Source organism: Pan troglodytes, chromosome 1, assembly GCF_028858775.2.
Source record: "Pan troglodytes isolate AG18354 chromosome 1, NHGRI_mPanTro3-v2.0_pri, whole genome shotgun sequence".
Lineage (NCBI taxonomy): Eukaryota > Metazoa > Chordata > Mammalia > Primates > Hominidae > Pan > Pan troglodytes.
Window position 1 is genome coordinate 100,080,263 of NC_072398.2, and position 17,366 is coordinate 100,097,628.

Genomic DNA, 17,366 nt, shown 5'->3' on the forward strand with positions numbered 1-17,366 from the left:
ACAAATTGGGATAGAAGCCTCAGGGGAAATGGGCAATGCCTACCATCATCCAAGCCCTCAAGGAGCAGCATGAGCTGAGCAGTGGGGACTGAGAGAGAAATTTACTCCACAGGAGTCTCCTGCCCCTGGCCAGGGAGAACCACAGGGTGGCTCAGAGTTGGTTTATAGTGAGGGGCAGCAGCAACTCCAAGAGGGGGAAGATGTGACCATGAACCCCGTCCCAGACCCAGGAGCCTCGACCTTGGGGCTGCCATAGCAGTGGATGCTCTTCAGGTCAGTGTGGGTTAGAGGGAATAACCATGCTGGGAGAAGGGTTGGAGACATCCATTCTTACATAAAAAGCTCTGCCCTAGGTCAGGTGCCAGAGTAAGTGTCCCTTGCTAGTATACAAAACAGTGATACTTATAATATTATTCTGTACTTACAGTTGAAGGAGGTTTCCAAATGATATCTCATAAATATTTATTGGGTGTTTAATTTTCTTTACACTGTGTTAAACACTTGGGATTCAGATATTAATGTCTCCCCAAAGGAACTCAAGCCCATGAGAGAAAGAACAGAAACATAGCATTTTAAGAAAATATGGAAGTTCCCCCACATTGGGGTGTTGTGGCAACCCAGAGAGTGGGAGTTTAGGTGAAGACATTGCTCCTAATGACAGGGGGAACCATAAGAGGACTTCTTCAGAACAGACTCATTTTCCACCAATGTCCCACAGAGAGGGATCCTGGGGCATGAATGGTGTAAGCCAAGGGCGGGCCTAAGGAAAGGGATTTGCTGCATCCTGGGAGAAATCTCAGCACCCCCAACAGGACATTTGGGACAGGAATACAGGTGAGAGGAGGTTTGCAATTGCTTTTTTTCAATAATTGATGAACACTCTGCTGAGAACTCCCACAGTGCTAGACCCTGAGCTGGGAACCATGAACACAGAGATCAGTAAGATATGATCTCAGCTTTCACAGAACTCTCAGTCTAGTGACCAGCGATTCCTGAGAAGTATAGTGATGGTGGGTTCATTGGAACCAGTGGTCCATGCTGCATGGAGATTACCTCAGTGGATGGCCTGGTCTCTCTTCTGTTTTTTTTTCAAACAGCTGAATGACCTGTCTTGGGCCAGTGACCCTGGACTTCAGCCAGATGTCAGCATCTCAAGGTACAACCAACATCTTCACTCCATGTTGGGTCAAAACAGTTAACACAGCCAAGGTATTCAAGGTATCAGTAGATACTGACTGTGTCCTGGCCAGCTGTAAAAAGAAAGAGGTGAGTTTAACAAGTATTCTAAAATTGTCCTTGACATAGTAATCACAGATGACCTATCTTCTGTCTAGTTTTATATATATACACATATTTGTGATGGAGTTTCACTCCCTTTGCCCAGGCTGGAGTGCAGTGGCATGATCTCGGCTCACTGCAACTTCTGCCTCTGAGTTCAAGTGATTCTCCTGCCTCAACTTCCTGAGTGGCTGGGATTACAAGCGTAAGCCACCATGCCCGGCTAATTTTCTATATTTTCAGTAGAGATGGGCTTTCACCATGTTGGCCGGGCTGGTTTCAAACTATTGACCTCAGGTGATCCACCCACCTCAGCCTCCCAAAGTGCTGGGATTACAGGTATGAGCCACCGTGCCTGGCCTCTGTTTGGTAATTGAAATGCTTTGCAGACTTCAAGATTCACCTGTGTCCAAAATAAATTCTATATCAGTCATAGTACTAGCATTTAGAAATTGTGTATTTTATCCTCTAATTATAGAGTAAATACCTAAGGTGGAAAGGAGTAAAGCAGCTTCCATGAATGTAGTGAGAATTTAGGGGGGTCAGGGACTAAAGTCCTGCCTTAGGATTCCCCAGCAGATGCCAGTCACAATTTTTGTACTCTTAGAAACATCATCAACAACAACAACAACAACAAAATGACAATCTGTTTTGTTCCTCTGCTTACCCTATCCAATTCTCTACACTATAACATCTCTGCTTATCTAGCTACTTGGATTCTCAATTTGTTGAGCTCAACAAATGCATCTCTTGAGCCCCTGTGGGTAAAGCATTATGCTAGTTACGACCGGTGATACAGAGGAAGCACAGAAGAGTCCTTAGTGACAAGAGCTTAAGATTTCTGCTCCCAGCTCAGCCTGAGTTGCCTGGAGGTGAGAAAATCAGTAGCCGACACCCACAGGTGCATTCTGGTGAAAGGGTCAATGATAATGAATAGTGGTTCTGACAGGGCTGGGCTCTTAACCTCCTAAAGATGCTGGTTAAACAGGATCTGGAGGATCTCTGCACATAGTGTCTGACTGCCGACTGTCATAAGTGAATGTCACCAAGTCTTGGCCTGGATCCCCTCCCTTTGTTTCATTTCACAGATTACATGTTGACAGCAGGAAAATCAACAGAAAGACCATGAGGCTAGACTCCAAAAGACATAATAATGCTGCTGGGTGGGCCACGAATTTTTAAAAACTCGTGAAGGGCCTTCTCAGAAGTGAAGTTTTAGGAAATATAAAATGCATAGCTGGGATACATTACAGTGTACTGATAGAAAAAATATTGTATATAGCAGCATCTAATAACTTCTGGAGGAAAAAATATTTTTCACATTACTCCAATAATGGCCTCATACGTCAAAAAAAAAAAAAAAAAAAACAGCAACAAGAACAACAAAGAGAACCACTAACATCCATTGATTTTGCAGAAACAGGATACCCTTAGTGCGCTTAAAGTTGGAAAAATGGCTCTGCCTTTAGGGCCATGCAATGAAACAGACTGTGTGGTAGTTGACATAGGAAGAGCAGAGTGGAGTTTATAGCAATGGCCACAAGACAGTGAAGAAAATGCCTTGGGGTTTTTAAGCAGCAGACAAGGTGACTCAGAGGAATGTTAGACAATCGCAGAAAAGCAACTTCAGCAACATTTTCGATTCAGTGGGCACTGCATACTTAGTCCATGCTCTGCATCCGTTCTTTCACAGTCTGTCCCTTCAACGACTTGGGCCTACAATGACTTTTCTGGGAGAGGAGAGGGATCAACACAACAGCATGCACACACCTGAAATAAAGAATGAATTTCTAATTTTCAGATTTTAGTCTCTGACCTAACCAAAGAAGTGACTACCATAGATGTTAACTATTAATAACATATATGATGCCACAAATATGCAGATCTTATAATAACAAGATAAAACAGCTTAAAAAATAGATGGTAGAACTGTAGTCCAGGGACGCTAATAGAAGTGACCCATAACATTGCATCATCTCCACTTCCAACAAAAATGAGGTAAAAGAAGGAAGGAGACTGGCAACCCAATGCACAGAACTATATATAACAGGCATACTATTTATTGGTTGGTTATAAACCAGTGGGAATAAATCTTTTTATATATTGACTCTTGGTTTATGTCACAGAGGCACAGCATGGAACAATAGAAACCAGACTGTAAGATAAATTCATTTGATTAACTGGACTTTTGTAAACCATTAGACAGACATTTCAGAAACCAAATTTAAAGCTGTTTGTAAGCCATGTTAGCCTATCAAGGTTGAAATTCAGGACAGATATATAATGACAAATAAATGCTTTTTTTGTGTGACACAGTGATCTGATGCATTGGGAATGTGATCTTGTCAATCACTCAGGTGAGCAAGCCTGACATGAGTGGGCATAAAGGTCAGTAACAGAAGAGGTACCAAAATGTGCTACATGTGTCAGTTGTGACCTAAGGAACTGAAGGCATTCACCCTCCCTTGAAGTAATGAAGCTGACACAGCAGGGGGCTGCAAATTCCACTGTAGATCAGAGTCTTGAAGCTGACATACTGAAGAGTGGACTCTCACTTGAGATACAGAGTAGGAACTACTGTTTCCTATGGTTACTGAATATCCCACAAACTAATCTCCTCAGCATGCCATTATTAATTATTTTAAAGCTCTTGAAGGTCTCATTTTATAATAGATCACATCAGAAATAAAACTAATTCGGATCAGGTACAAACTCATATTTGCTGGACATATCATTGCATATCATCCCAAAGTTTCTGGCACTACATAATGCTGGAGTAAATTCTCGAATATTAAATTTTAAACTAAAGGAGAATATTGGCTTCTAAATTTTGCAACTATAGTATTGCAGCTAAACACAAGTGCAAATGGGCAGCCTTATAACTGCATGAGTAATCTTAATGAAAACTTATTGGCAAACATACAGAACATTTCACATGCATTTATCTACAATGTACAACTCTTCCCAACCTCAGAACTTGATATGCGTTAGGACTTTCCTCTCCCTTGGGCTGGTGATAAGCTCCAATTGAAATGAGAATGATTCTTCATGCCTGGTAAATATGCAGGTTTCCAAAGATATTGCCACTGGCCGATCAAACCTGAATCCAAAAAGCATTTGTTTCTCGCAGGATATAAGATCAGTATGCAAAAATAAATTGTATTTATGCAATTGCATGGCAGAATTTAAATGTAAAAGGAATATCATTTACAATAATGTCATGTATAAAATCCATAAATATGAATATGACTAAAAATTAGAGCATATTTCACAGAGAACATACTGCAGGCCTAATAACTGGAAAGATATTGTTTGTTCATGTGTAAGAATATTGTTGAGATGTTCATTTCCCCTCATTTGATCTATGAATTCAATGCAATTCGACTCAAAATTTCAGCATGCATTGTTGGTAGAAAATGGTCAGCTGATTCTAAAATTAACATGAACTAGCATAACCAAAATGCCTGTATAATGAAGAAGAAAATTGGAGGGCTAACTCCATCTAATTTAAAGAACAATCATAGAGTTGTAATGGCCACAGCAGAGCTTTGGTATGTGATCAGTTAAATGGATCAAAATAAAATAGAGTCCAAATATAAACCAATACATATATTGAGAACAGATTTTTGACAATCTTGAAAAAGCAATGTATTTAAAAATACATAGTATTTCAACAAATGATTGAGGATTTTCTTTTTAAGTAATTGATGTGACACATTTGTAATATGTAAAATTAAACAAGTAGAAAAAATTGAATTTGTGTGTCATATCATATATAAAAATTAGTGGTTACAAGAGTCAGGAGATGGGGAGAAGGAAGAAAAGATATTGGTTAATGCATATGAAATATAGTTAAATAGAAGGAATAAGTTCTAGTATTTGATAGTATATTAGGGAGACTATAATTCAAAATAACTTCTTGTATATTTCAAAATAACTAGAAGAGAGGAATTGGGATAGTCCTAACATAAAGAAAAGATAAAGTTTTGAGGTGACAGATATACTACTTACACTGATTTGATCATTACAAATTGTATATGTTTATCAAAATACCATGTGTATCCCCAAAATGTGTACAACTATTATACATTAATTAAAATAATGAAAAGTACATCTTAGACAAATTAACAATGATTCCAATCCAGTCAATTATCTTTTCTGACCTCAATGGTATGAAACTAAAAATTAACTACATAAGGAAAACTGGAAAGTTCAAAAATACATGGAAATTAAACAACATACCTCTGAACAACTGATTGATCAAAGAACAAATCAAAAGGGAAATTTGATTGAGGCAAACAAAAGTGAAAACAAACAACAAAATTTTGGAAACAGCAAAAACAGCTCTAAGAGTCAAGTTTATAACCATAAATGCATACATTAAAAAAGAAGAAAGACTTCAAATAAACATTACACCTCAAGAAACCAGGAAAAAAACAACAAAATAAATATAAAGTTCACTGAAGAAAGGAAACAAAAATCAGTGCAGAAGTCAATCAACTGAAGAATAGAAATACTGCAGAAAAATAAGCAAAACTGAGTTGTTTAGTTGTTTTTTTTTTGTTTTTGTTTTTTTTCCTTTTCCTTTCTCTTTCTCTTTCCTTTCTCTTTCTCTTTTTAGGAGAGACAATGTCTTACTATTCTTCCCAGGCTGATTGGGAACTACTGGCCTCCAGTGGTGATGCAATGTAGGCCTCTCATATCCAAGTTGTTTTTCTGGAAAAAGTAAAATTAGCAAACACTTGGCTAAACTAAGAAAAAAATAGAGAAGACTCAAATAAATAACATCCGAAATGAAAGTGGAGGTATTACAAAAGAAGCCTCACAAGTAAAAAGGATCATAAGAAACTATTATTAACAGCTCTATACCAACAAATTGGATAACCTAGATTAAATGGATAAATTCTTAGAAACACACAACCGACCAGAATTGAATCAAGAAGAAACCGAAAGCCTGAATGACCAATAACAACTAAAAGGACTGAAGAATCTCCCAACAAAGAGAAGCCCAGGACCAAATGGCTTCACAGCTGAACTCTTCCAAACATTCAAAACAGAACCGGGCGCGGTGGCTCACGCTTGTAATCCCAGCACTTCAGGAGGCCAAGGAGGGCAAATTACCTGAGGTCAGGAGTTCAAGACCACCCTGGCCACCATGTTGAAACCCCTTCTCTATTAAAAAAATACAGAAGTTAACCGGGGGTGATGGTGCATCCGTGTAATCCCAGCTACTTGGGAAGCTGAAGTGGGAGGATTGCATGAGCAACAGAGGTTGAGGCTGCAGTGAGCCGAGACTGCACCACTGCAATCTAGCCTGGGCAACATAGCGAGACCACGTCTTAAAAAAAAAATAAAAAGAAAGAAAGAAAAGAAAAAGAAAAAAAGAAAGAAAGAGAAAGAAAGAAAGAAAGAAAGAAAGAAGTATTGCTGATGAAACTGTAGCCTCTTTCACAGCTCAACAAAAAGCTATTCATTCACTGGCTAAGGTTGTACTAGATAATCACGTCACTTTAGATGATATATATTTTCAAAGACACTATTAGCCTTATTTAAACATGAGTAGAACCTGGGCTCGGTGGCTCATGCCTGTAATCCCAGCACTTTGGGCGGCTGAGGTGGGTGGATCACCTGAGGTCAGGAGTTTGAGACCAGCCCGGCCAACACGGTGAAACCCCATCTCTACTAAAAATACAAAATTAGCTGAGTGCAGTGGCATGCGCCTGTAGTCGTAGCAACTTGAGAGGCTGTGGCAGGAGAATCGCTTGAACCCAGGAGGCAGAGGTTGCAGTGAGCCAAGATCATGCCACTGCACTCCAGCCTGGGAGACAGAGAGAGAGTCTGTCTCAAAAAACAACAACAACAAAAAAAACCCAAAACAAAAACAATGGGTAGATACAGCAGCACTTACAAGAGTTCATAAAAGGAATTGTACGTTGTCAACTGATAGTGTGGAGAGAGCAGCCCCCTGCCCACCTGGTTGTGATCTCTGCACAACGCTTGCCCACAACCACCTTTGCCACTTAGTACAATGCAGCCCAGAACACCAAGGGGAGAGCCCCAGCAACAGCAGCCTCCACAGCCCGCTTTAGATGATAGATTTAGCTGAGCAGGGATGTGGATGTGTGGTGCTTACAACCTCTTGTTGCCTATACATAAATAAATAATTCCCATGAAGTAGAACCTCATCTAGAAAAAATTAGAAGTCATTTGGCTACAAGAAATCATGAAAGAAGAACTGGGATGTGATGTTTTCCCTGATATTTTTAGTTGGCTCCCTAATGGAATAGGTTCCCTTACTGTTCTGGCATACAGATTCTCTTTGTGATTCTCATTCTTGTGTGAATTATATGTGTAGTATTCAAATAATTAATGTTATATAGTTCCTGTTTTACTTCTGAGAAAACTGATTTTATGGTATCTGAAGACTAGAAATGATTCAACAAGTGATAGTTGCAGACCTAACTGAGGTCTCTCTGTCCTCTTTTTTTTCTTTTCTTCTCTTTCTCCTTTTTTTCTACTCTGTGACACCCTTTCAATTGGGCTTTTGGGTGCTCTTAAAAATTCCTCAGTGAGGCAGCTCCTTTCCTCCCCTGCCCTCACCATGGGAAAGACTATCTGGGAATGAGCCTTCCTGGCAAAGAGGGACACCTTGGCTGAGCTTTTGATCATCAATGCTTTCAAGAAGAAAGATTTTTTAAAGAATTTTTATCTGAGGAATGTGAGCCACTTCACATGATCAGAGAGACATTAAATCAAGACAGCAACCACTTTCTGCTTCCTTCTTTTTGAGCTATGTATTCAACTGTCGAAGCTGCTTGCTATCACCCCAGGCAGCTGTAAATTAATCTAATAATGTCACACCAAACACTGTATCCCACACCATATAACAATGGATAGCCAAGCTCTCATCAATGCTATTTCTGAAAACCAATGAGAATTCCTGCAGGCACCTTTCTATCAGCCCATTGTGCATCCCCCCTTTTGACCTTTAAAAACCTGCTTATGACAAACGCCAAAGGGAGCTCAGATCCAAGGTTCTTTGGGTGTGAGTCTTCCAGGCAGCTGTCTTCATGTTGGCTTAAGTAAACTCTAGATTCTATTTTGTGCTTCAGCCTCTTTCTTTTAGGTCAACATGTTCAGCAGCGGTAGAATAAATAGATAAGTTGGCCTATATTCATACAAAGGAATACGCACAGAAACAAATAACCACATGAATAACATGAAAAATTCATAGATGTAAGACTGAGTGAAAGAAATCAAACCTTTGCCTCTGCTCCTGAGACCGACTTTGAAAAAATTATAACTGGGAGAATTATCACAGCGAAAGAGATCTGACCTAATTGCTTCCATCTTGCTTCTAACATCCAAGCTGTCTTGATTCTTTCCTGGGCACAGGCCAAAATAACTTTGAGAGGAACTTTGTTTATGGTTTAGCTGTGAAACAAAGATGATAACAGCTGTTTTCCAAAACAAACCCCCTTCCTGCCTGGGGACTAGACTGCCTTTGCAGGACTAACAAATTAGCCACAAGATTAGAAATGATGGTTTAGGAGTCATGCAGCCTCCAGCTTACAAGATTCTAAGCCTCCCCAAGTTGTTCCTGGGGATCACATCACCATTGTAAAACCTAAGATCGGTGCGTGAGATATTTTGTAGACCTGCACTGGATGCATCAGCTGGCACCACCCAGATGGATAAACCAGCTAATCTGATCTTGTGGCCCCCACCCAGGAACTGACTCAGCTCAAGAGCATGCTTTAGCTCCCTGTGAGTTCATCTCTGACCTGTCCAGTCAGAACTCCCAACTCACTGGCCCCCACCCACCAAATTATCCCTAAAAATTCTGGTCCCAGAATGCTCAGGAAGACTGATTTGAGTAATAATAAAACTCTGGTCTCCCACACAGCCGGTTCTGGGTAAATAACTTTCTTTATTGCAATTCCCCTGTCTTGATAAATTGGTTCTCTCTAGGCAGCAGGCAACGGGAACCCACTGGGCAGTTATACTCCCCTTAAACCCACTACACACTTTATGATTTGATTTATATGAAAGCAAAGGACAGGAAAAACTCGCCTGATAGATTTGGAGTCTCTGGAGTATTGTCAGAGTTTGGGATTGTATTCTACAAATTAAGAGTAATCAGTTAAGCACCTCAAATAAAATTTCCCCCCTATTTTTTTCCTCCAAATTTGGACCACCTTCTTTCTGTCTTTGCAGTTTATAAAGTGTTAACATGAGGTAAGTGCTAAAGTCTAGAGAAGGTCGTGGAAGAGATGACAAACTCCAGCAGCATACCTGAGTGTCCAGTGTGCTCTGCTGGGGCAACATATTTGTACATTGCTGTACTTGAAAAAACCCTACAAGATTCATGAAATTGTAAAACAAGCAAGGATGGCTGGTTTGCAGCCATCTGAGCAGCGTCTCTAGTTTCATAAATATGGTTTCTTTCTGATATTGAACGGCTTCCAATTTCAAGTAGAAGGCTACATCACAAGAATAATGATGGGAAGAGAACCAGTTTCTTGTGTAATCCCACATGTTTTAGTCTGCGCATTACAAACCATTATTTGAAGAAGGGTGGACAGGCTCCAGCTATCTGCCAAAGAGGTCCTCGGCAACACAGGCTAAGAACCGGCTTCTGGGCAGGCGTGATGGCTCAGCCTGTAATCCCAGCACTTTGGGAGGCCGAGGCCGGCGGATCACCTGAGGTCAGGAGTTGGAGATCAGCCTGGCCAACATGGTGAAACCCCGTCTCTACTAAAAATACAAAAATTAGCAGGGCTTGGTGGTGTGCTCCTGTAAACCCAGCTACGCAGAAGCCTGAGGCAGGAGAATGGCTTCAACCCTGGAGGCGGAGGTTGCAGGAAGCAGAGATCATGCGACTGCACTCCAGCCTGGGCGACAGAGCGAGACTCGGCGCAAAACAAAAAACTACAACAGAAACACAGGCTTCTTTTGGAAAGATCGGGGCGGGGAAGGGAGAGAAAGGAAGGAGAAGCAGACGTCACTGTCCCCGCAGGCTCTGGCAGCACGTTGTTCAGCTGAGTGGCGGAAGATGGGGCGGAAAAGCAGAGCCAGACGGGAAGGGCGCTGTCGGTAACATCACGGATAGGGCGACTTCTGTGTAGATGAGGCAGCGCAGGCGCTGCTGCTTCGCTACCGGCTGCTTCGCTACGAAGGAGTTCCTGTGCTGTGAGAGCGAGTCCAGGACCGCTGTTCGGACCTGAAAGTCCCAGCTGTGTGTCAAGGCTAGGAGGGCTCCGGGATGCGCGGGGCAAGTGACCGTGTCTGAAAAAAGGGTGAGGCTTGTAGAGCAGTAGCAGGGCGGAGGTGTGTGAATTCATAATTACCTGGCAGCGGAGATGATGGCATGAAGGTGGTTTTCCCAGGGCGGTGCTATTTCCGTTGCACGCCGCTTGTGCTGATCCTGCGATTAACCCAAATGTGAGAAATTCGGCTGCATAATAGCAGTGGAAGACTGCATTAGTGCTTTCCGCTCTAATCTTGTAGTGCAAAAAGTGAATTCTACGGGAAGGGCTACTGTTAGTTTCTACATAACTTTCTACGGATTTGTAGCTTTGCCGGCATGTTTAGTCTTGTCCTTACAGTCGCAAGCATAAGAAAGAGAAAGTATTGTGTTACCGTCTTCTCCGCCCCTGTCGTGAGCTTGTTTAACACAAGCTAAGTGGCCGCAGTGCTCTTCTCTTCCCTTTCTACGTGGGGCTGCTTTTTCAAGATTGCTTCATGGTGTCCAGTGTCTTGGGTTTTCACCCTCTGTGAAAACCTTCGTGTTTTTTCGTAGCCCCCAGAGTCACCTTTCACACAGCCTGTGCTTCTAACCGCAGCCCCGACAGGAGTTTGTAGGATTTCTGTGCTAGCGGGGAATGTGTTTTCACCTCCTAGAGCCAGGTAGAAACTCTAGGCAGACGGGTGCTGTTCTTTGGGATGAAAGCAGGGCCTTTGGTGCTGTTCTTTGGGATGAAAGCAGTGTCCCTGTTCGGTTGTAGACATAACACGCTTCTTTCTGAAGGGGAATGTCTCTCCCCGCGCCCAGGTGCCCTTGCTCATGTTCACCGAGGCCCGCAGGTCAGAACCGCAGTCTCACTTGTCTGCAGAATGTGGGGTGATCTACCCGAACTACCCAGCAATAAAATGGGACATATTACAGAAACATGAGATAGCATGGATTATCTCAAAAACATCATGCCGAGTGATGAAAAGAGTGCATCCTGTGTGAAGCCATCAAGGTGAATTTCTAGAACAGGTAAAACTAACCTGTATAGTGACAGAAAATACATAATTAATTGCTGGGGCCAGGAGGAGGGCGGGACTGACTGCAAAGGGCACAAGAGGACCTTCAGAGTAATAGACACGTCATCGAACTTGAAATGGATGCATTGTACCATAGTCAACTCATACCTTAATCAACTTGGTTGTAAAAAGGAATAAGAAAGCCACTCCAAATCTTAATGTCTTCTACTTAATTTAATGTATGTTTACCCTTAGAGGAGTCGTTTAGAAAAATGTCTCTCTAACTGTGCTAGGGAGTTCAGGAATTCCTTCATTTCTGTTTCCGTCTCTTTGTCTGCAGTTAAGTGCATGCACTATTAAATAGAATATTTGTAAAATAAAAATAGAGTCTAAGCTCAATTTTATAAAAGCATACATATATGTTTTTATAAATTTTTATATTTTTAAAATATAGAATTATATATAATATATAATTTTTATATATTATTATATATATTTTATATATTTTTTATTATTTTATAATTTTTTCAGGTATATATATCCTTCTTTATTATTTTTTCTTCTTTTTTCTTTTGTGGGGCCTGGGGGGGAAAGTCTAGCTAAAATATACATTCTTCTCTGTAGATATAACACAACACCATGACTCCAGTGTTGCCCGAATGTTATGAGAAGTTATTTTTGAACTTAAGGTGATCAAAAATTTTACATATGTTTACATTTTCTCTACTGTTAGTATGGTCTATGCTTAGCATATATAATTTTTTTTTAAAAAGACAATAGCTTAAAAATGATGCAGAAGAAAAATATGTAGATATGTTAATAGTAGTTAATTCCAGGAGGTGTGAATATGGATGACCAGTTATCTTCCTCTTTATGAGTTTTTTATATTTTTAAATGGAAAATCCTCAAAGACCTGGAAGTGAAAGAACAGATTAGATTTGGAAGGGGTGTGGGGCAGGTGAGAGGAAAATGTAAATGGAAGGACAAACCCAGCTCTGGCAGGACCGTGTTTAAGTTGAAGGTTTCTGGGGAGAAGTTGTTGGGATAAGAAGGATATGAAGGAGGCAAGAGAATCATGAAAATATTTAGGACAGTGTATTGCCTGTCATATCATTCCTCCTCCTTTTGTGTTTCTTCAAAAGAAATACAGACTTACGTTTCTTTTCAAGCATGCTTAAATTTTGTGTTTCTCTTTTATTGGTGTAACCGCCTGGTAGGTTTATTTTGCCCATTGCCCAGATAAGACAATGGAGCTGAGAACAGCAGGCTTTCTACAATAGAGAAAGAATTTAATAAATGCAGAGGCAGCTGAGGGACCAGGACAGGGGTTTATTATTACACAAATCTGCCTCCCCCAAAATTCAGAGACTAGGGTTTTTGTTTTGTTTTGTTTTTTGTTTTTGTTTTTGTTTTTTGTTTTTTAAGGATAGTTTGGCAGGCAGGGGGCTAGGGAATGTGCAAAGCTGATTGGTTGGAAATCACAGGGTGTAAAGGCTTGTTTACTTGCACTGAGTCAGTCCCTGGATGGGGGCCACAGGACCAGATGAGCCAGTTTACCGGTCTGAGTGGTACCAGCTAGTCCATCACAAGGCAGGGTCTGAAAAATATCTTAAACACCAATATTAGGTTTGACACTAATAATATTATATATAGGAACAATTGGGGAGTTTAGGAATCATGTGACTTCTGGCTGCACAGCTCCTGAGCCATAATTTCCAATCTCGTTCCTAATTTGTTAGCTTTGCTAAGGAGGTCTGATCCCCAAGAAAGGAAGGGGTTTGTCTCAGGAAGGGGCTATCATCTTTGTTTCAGACTTAGACTAAACTAAACTCCTCTCATAGTTAGCCTGGCCTATTCCCAAGAATGGACAAGGGCAGCTCAGAGGTTAGAAGCAAGATACAGTCAGGTCAGATTTCTTTCACAGTCATAGTTTTCTTATGTCAGGTTTTTCTCACTGTCATAATTTTTGCAAGGGTGGTTTTGTTAGGAGCAGTATAAATGCAGTGGTTCTGAAAATGTCTTCTGGATCCAGGCTGCCTTCACTTCAAATTCCTGCTTTCAAATTCTTCTGTGCTGGCTGAGTGACCTTGGACAGATCACTTAACATCTTTGTGCATCTCAGTTTTCTCATATGGAAGATGAAGGTGATGGTGTGACATTGGCCGGAGGTAAGGACTAAATGAAGAAACATATGCACACTCATCAACTGTGCCTGACATGTGGCACTTTGTGTTGCAGGCACAGTTGATGATGTGCATGTGTTACTCATGTGCATGTTAGCTCTTGTATTTTGCCTGCAACACTGCACAAAGAGCAGATGTGATGAAAACTGGTTGTATGGAAGTTACAGCATTGATACTTTCCAGTGGCCGTGCACCCTCCCAGGGAGACTGCAGCAATCCTCTCACCAGCAGTAACCTCCTGGGCTGGGAGATCCCAGGAAGGCCCCTCAATCTCCAGCAGGTTTGACCCTCTAGGAGCTTCAGGGAATGAGCTAGAGAAGTATTTCTATCTAGGGGGAACTGGGAGTTTATTAGCTCATCTGTTCAGCTCATCCAAAGGGGAATAATGATGCAATTTCTTGCTTCAAATCTGCCCCAATAAAATTTTTATAGTTTTACAGTCGAAGACATTTGTACATGTAAGGGAGGAAATATGACTTTTCCTCACCCAGCCTAGGTTCACTGCTGAGACCCTTACAGGAAAACACAGACTAACAAGAGAAGAGCAGACATATTTATTTAATGTAAGTTTTACATGACAGGAACGCCTTCCAAAGGAAATGAAGGCCCACGGAAACAGCTAAACCTCAGTTTTTTGTTTGTTTGTTTGTTTGTTTTTTAAGAGTAATTTTATTGAAGAATGGATAGTCATGGAGAAGTATGATAAGACAATAAAAGTATGATCTAACAGTAACAAACTGGGGAAAACGTAGCCAGGCCTCTGTGTTCAGGCTCTTCTCTGTGTCCCTGTGTCTTCAGACTCCAGGATGCACCTTTCCTCTGGGTACAGAGAGGGCATCTCTCACATAAGGGTCTTATAATCGACTTCAGGAAAGAAGGACAGGGGGAGGGTGACAGTGACCTTCCTGCTTCTGTTGTTTATTCAAATTCCCTTAACATAAAATATTCAATACCCCAAGATGTCATATTTTGGAGTAGCATGTCCTGAACCCCATCATGCACATGCAACAAAACCCAGAATCTTTGAAGAGTGATGACTACAAAACATTTAAATTCAGTGTACAATTGATGGCCAAGTGGGATGGCTCACGGCTGTAATCCCAGCAGGGAGGAGCAGGAAGGCCCAGGGAGGTGGATCACCTGAGTCCAGGAGTTCGAGAGCTGCCTGGACAATATGGCAAAAACCCATCTCTACTAAAAATACAAAAATGAGCCCAGCACGTGGTGCACACCTGTTGTTCCAGCTACTTTCAGCAGGTGGGGAACGAGTGGGCTGAGGATCAACTGAAACAATGTCATATTTACAAATAACTTTTTTTCCTATAAGGCTAGTCAAGTGAAGCAGTGGAAGTGGAGAAGGAACAAAGAAATCTGTAACTGGTTGTGATCAATTATTTGTAAACAGGAATGAATTTTTATGCACTATACACTGTTTTCATAGTTACATACGCAGCAAAGCTGGTGGTGAACAGCAGTGCCCTGGTCACTTCCTACACTTATCTGTAGGGATAACAATTTTTAATGAATGCAGCCAACCTCTAAATAAATACTGTTACTCTTTGACTGTCCACTTTTCCATCCCAGGCCCTGCAGTCCAGCCTGCAAGGGGAAACGGAGTTTGTGTTTCCTTAGTTGCCAGTCCACTCCAAGGAGCCAAGAAGACGTCCTCTCCCACGCCTTCATCCTCTGAACTTCACCCTTCAAAGACTGCAGTGTTTTTCAGTCCTTTGTAAATGCTCTCAGCCCCAAAATATGAAAATCAGAGGGATGGTCCTGAGCGCCTGGAGCGACATGTTAATTTGCTCCCAAGACCCATCAGGAGCCTTATCCCAAGTGCTCTGACGAGCAGGAGAAAACATTTTTTAACTCTGGTAGCGTCCTAAGGCATCTTCTCCTTGGGGCAGGGTCCTGGCAGGACAAGGGGGAGCCCCACCTTCAGAGACTCGCCCCTCAGAGCTGCTCAGGTTCCTCTTCCCCGTGGCCCTGAGGGAGATCGGCCGGGGCGACCGAGGATCAGGATGGGGCCTCCCAGCCTGAGAACTAGAAGAGGCCAGTGCGCGGATTTCTCTTTCTGGCTGAGATCTTGGGACGAACGAATAGATTTCTCGGAGTCAGGTTCCAAAGCTTAGTAAAACAGCGACTTTTAGGACCGGCAATGGAGACGTAGGAGCTAGAAAATCGGCATAAAAATCTGAGTATGAAGAACAGAATAAATTGACATTCGGAAGAGGATGGGCCATCTGAATAAAACAGTGCTACTCCCAAGTTAGGTCTCGAACCATCGACCCTAAACTGAGACACAATCTCCAATGACTGAGCTAACCCCATCAAAATTTCTCACGCCACCATTTACTTACCAATATTACAATGGGTGCCATTACGAGATTTCCCGAGTGAAAGGAATCTCGGGGTCTAGGATTGAGGGGCGGCAGCCTTTTTAGTGTAGGAGACTTCTCACCCCGAGGCCCAGGTCGCCCTGAGAGGGGGTGGGGACTTGCTGGGTCGCTGGGTCCCTGGCGGGGGTGTCCGGGCCTCTGATAGCACGGGGCCACGAGGCTCGCCCAGGAAGGGGACCCTGCAGGCTCGGTGATCCCAATTGGATGATTCGGCAATTTCCCTATGGTCCGGGCCACTGTGGTAACCCGGTTTCTAGGACCGGGAACACCAAAGAGGGAGACGAAGAGGGGAGGAACAGCGCAGGGGACATCGCGAGGCTCAGACAGCGGGAGCAGAAAGGACACGCAGGCCTGCAGCGCAGAGCTTCTGAACGTCAGCGGAATCCCCATTCCATTTAGGGAGTAAAAGACGGCATTATCATCCCAATTAAACAGAAAGGTTCCAACGAGATTCGAACTCGGATTGCTGGATTCAGAGTCCAGAGTACTCACCATTACACCATGGAACCTCATAATGCAAGTTTGCTGCAGGTGTGTGAATTCCTAATAAGTAGCAATAGTTCCCACCCACCCATGTCAAAGCATTTCTTTTGATCCCACAATCAATAATTGAGGAAGGTGGACCTGCAGGAAGGAGCCATCCCTCTTGCTTTCTCTCTGCCCTCTCCTTTGATCGACTCCTATCATTTCATGTGCACCTGGGAAAATGAGGCCAAAACCACTGTGGATTTAGGGCCAGAGAAGAGCCCTGGAAGCCTCCGTCATAGAGGCTTCAGCACTGACACAGCCTCGGTCCTGTTTTAAGGTGAAATTCCTTCCTTCCTTCCTTCTTTCCTTCCTTCCTTCCTTCCTTCCTTCCTTCCTTCCTTCCTTCCTTCCTTCCTTCCTTCTTTCCTTCCTTCCTTCCTTCCTTCCTTCCTTCTTTCCTTTCTCTCTCTTTCTTTCTTTCTTTCATTTTCTTTCTTTTCTTTCTTTCCTTAAAGCCTCAGTCGCAGTTTCCTGTGCTGAGATGAAATTTCTCTTTCCTTCCTTCCTTCTTTTCTTTCTTTCTTTCTTTCTTTCTTTCTTTCTTTCTTTCTTTCTTTCTTTCTTTCTCTCTTCTTTCTTCCTTCCTTCCTTCCTTCCTTCCTTCCTTCCTTCCTTCCTTCCTTCCTTCCTTCCTTTCCTCCTTTCCTTCCTTCTTTTTTTCTTTTTTTTGTTCTTTTCATTGAGACAGAGCCTCCTTCTGTTGCTCAGGCTGGAGTTCAGTGCAGTGGCA

At 42.2% G+C, this 17,366-nt stretch overlaps 1 long non-coding RNA gene across 1 annotated transcript; it reads right to left on the reverse strand.

Moving 5' to 3' along the window:
* Positions 1-437: 437 nt before the first annotated feature.
* Positions 438-3,079, reverse strand: LOC129144329 (uncharacterized). Its single transcript, XR_008548671.2, has 2 exons — positions 2,940-3,079; positions 438-1,250 (listed from the first exon to the last, which is right to left on the reverse strand). It is a non-coding gene; the product is annotated as an uncharacterized LOC129144329 (long non-coding RNA).
* Positions 3,080-17,366: the final 14,287 nt, after the last annotated feature.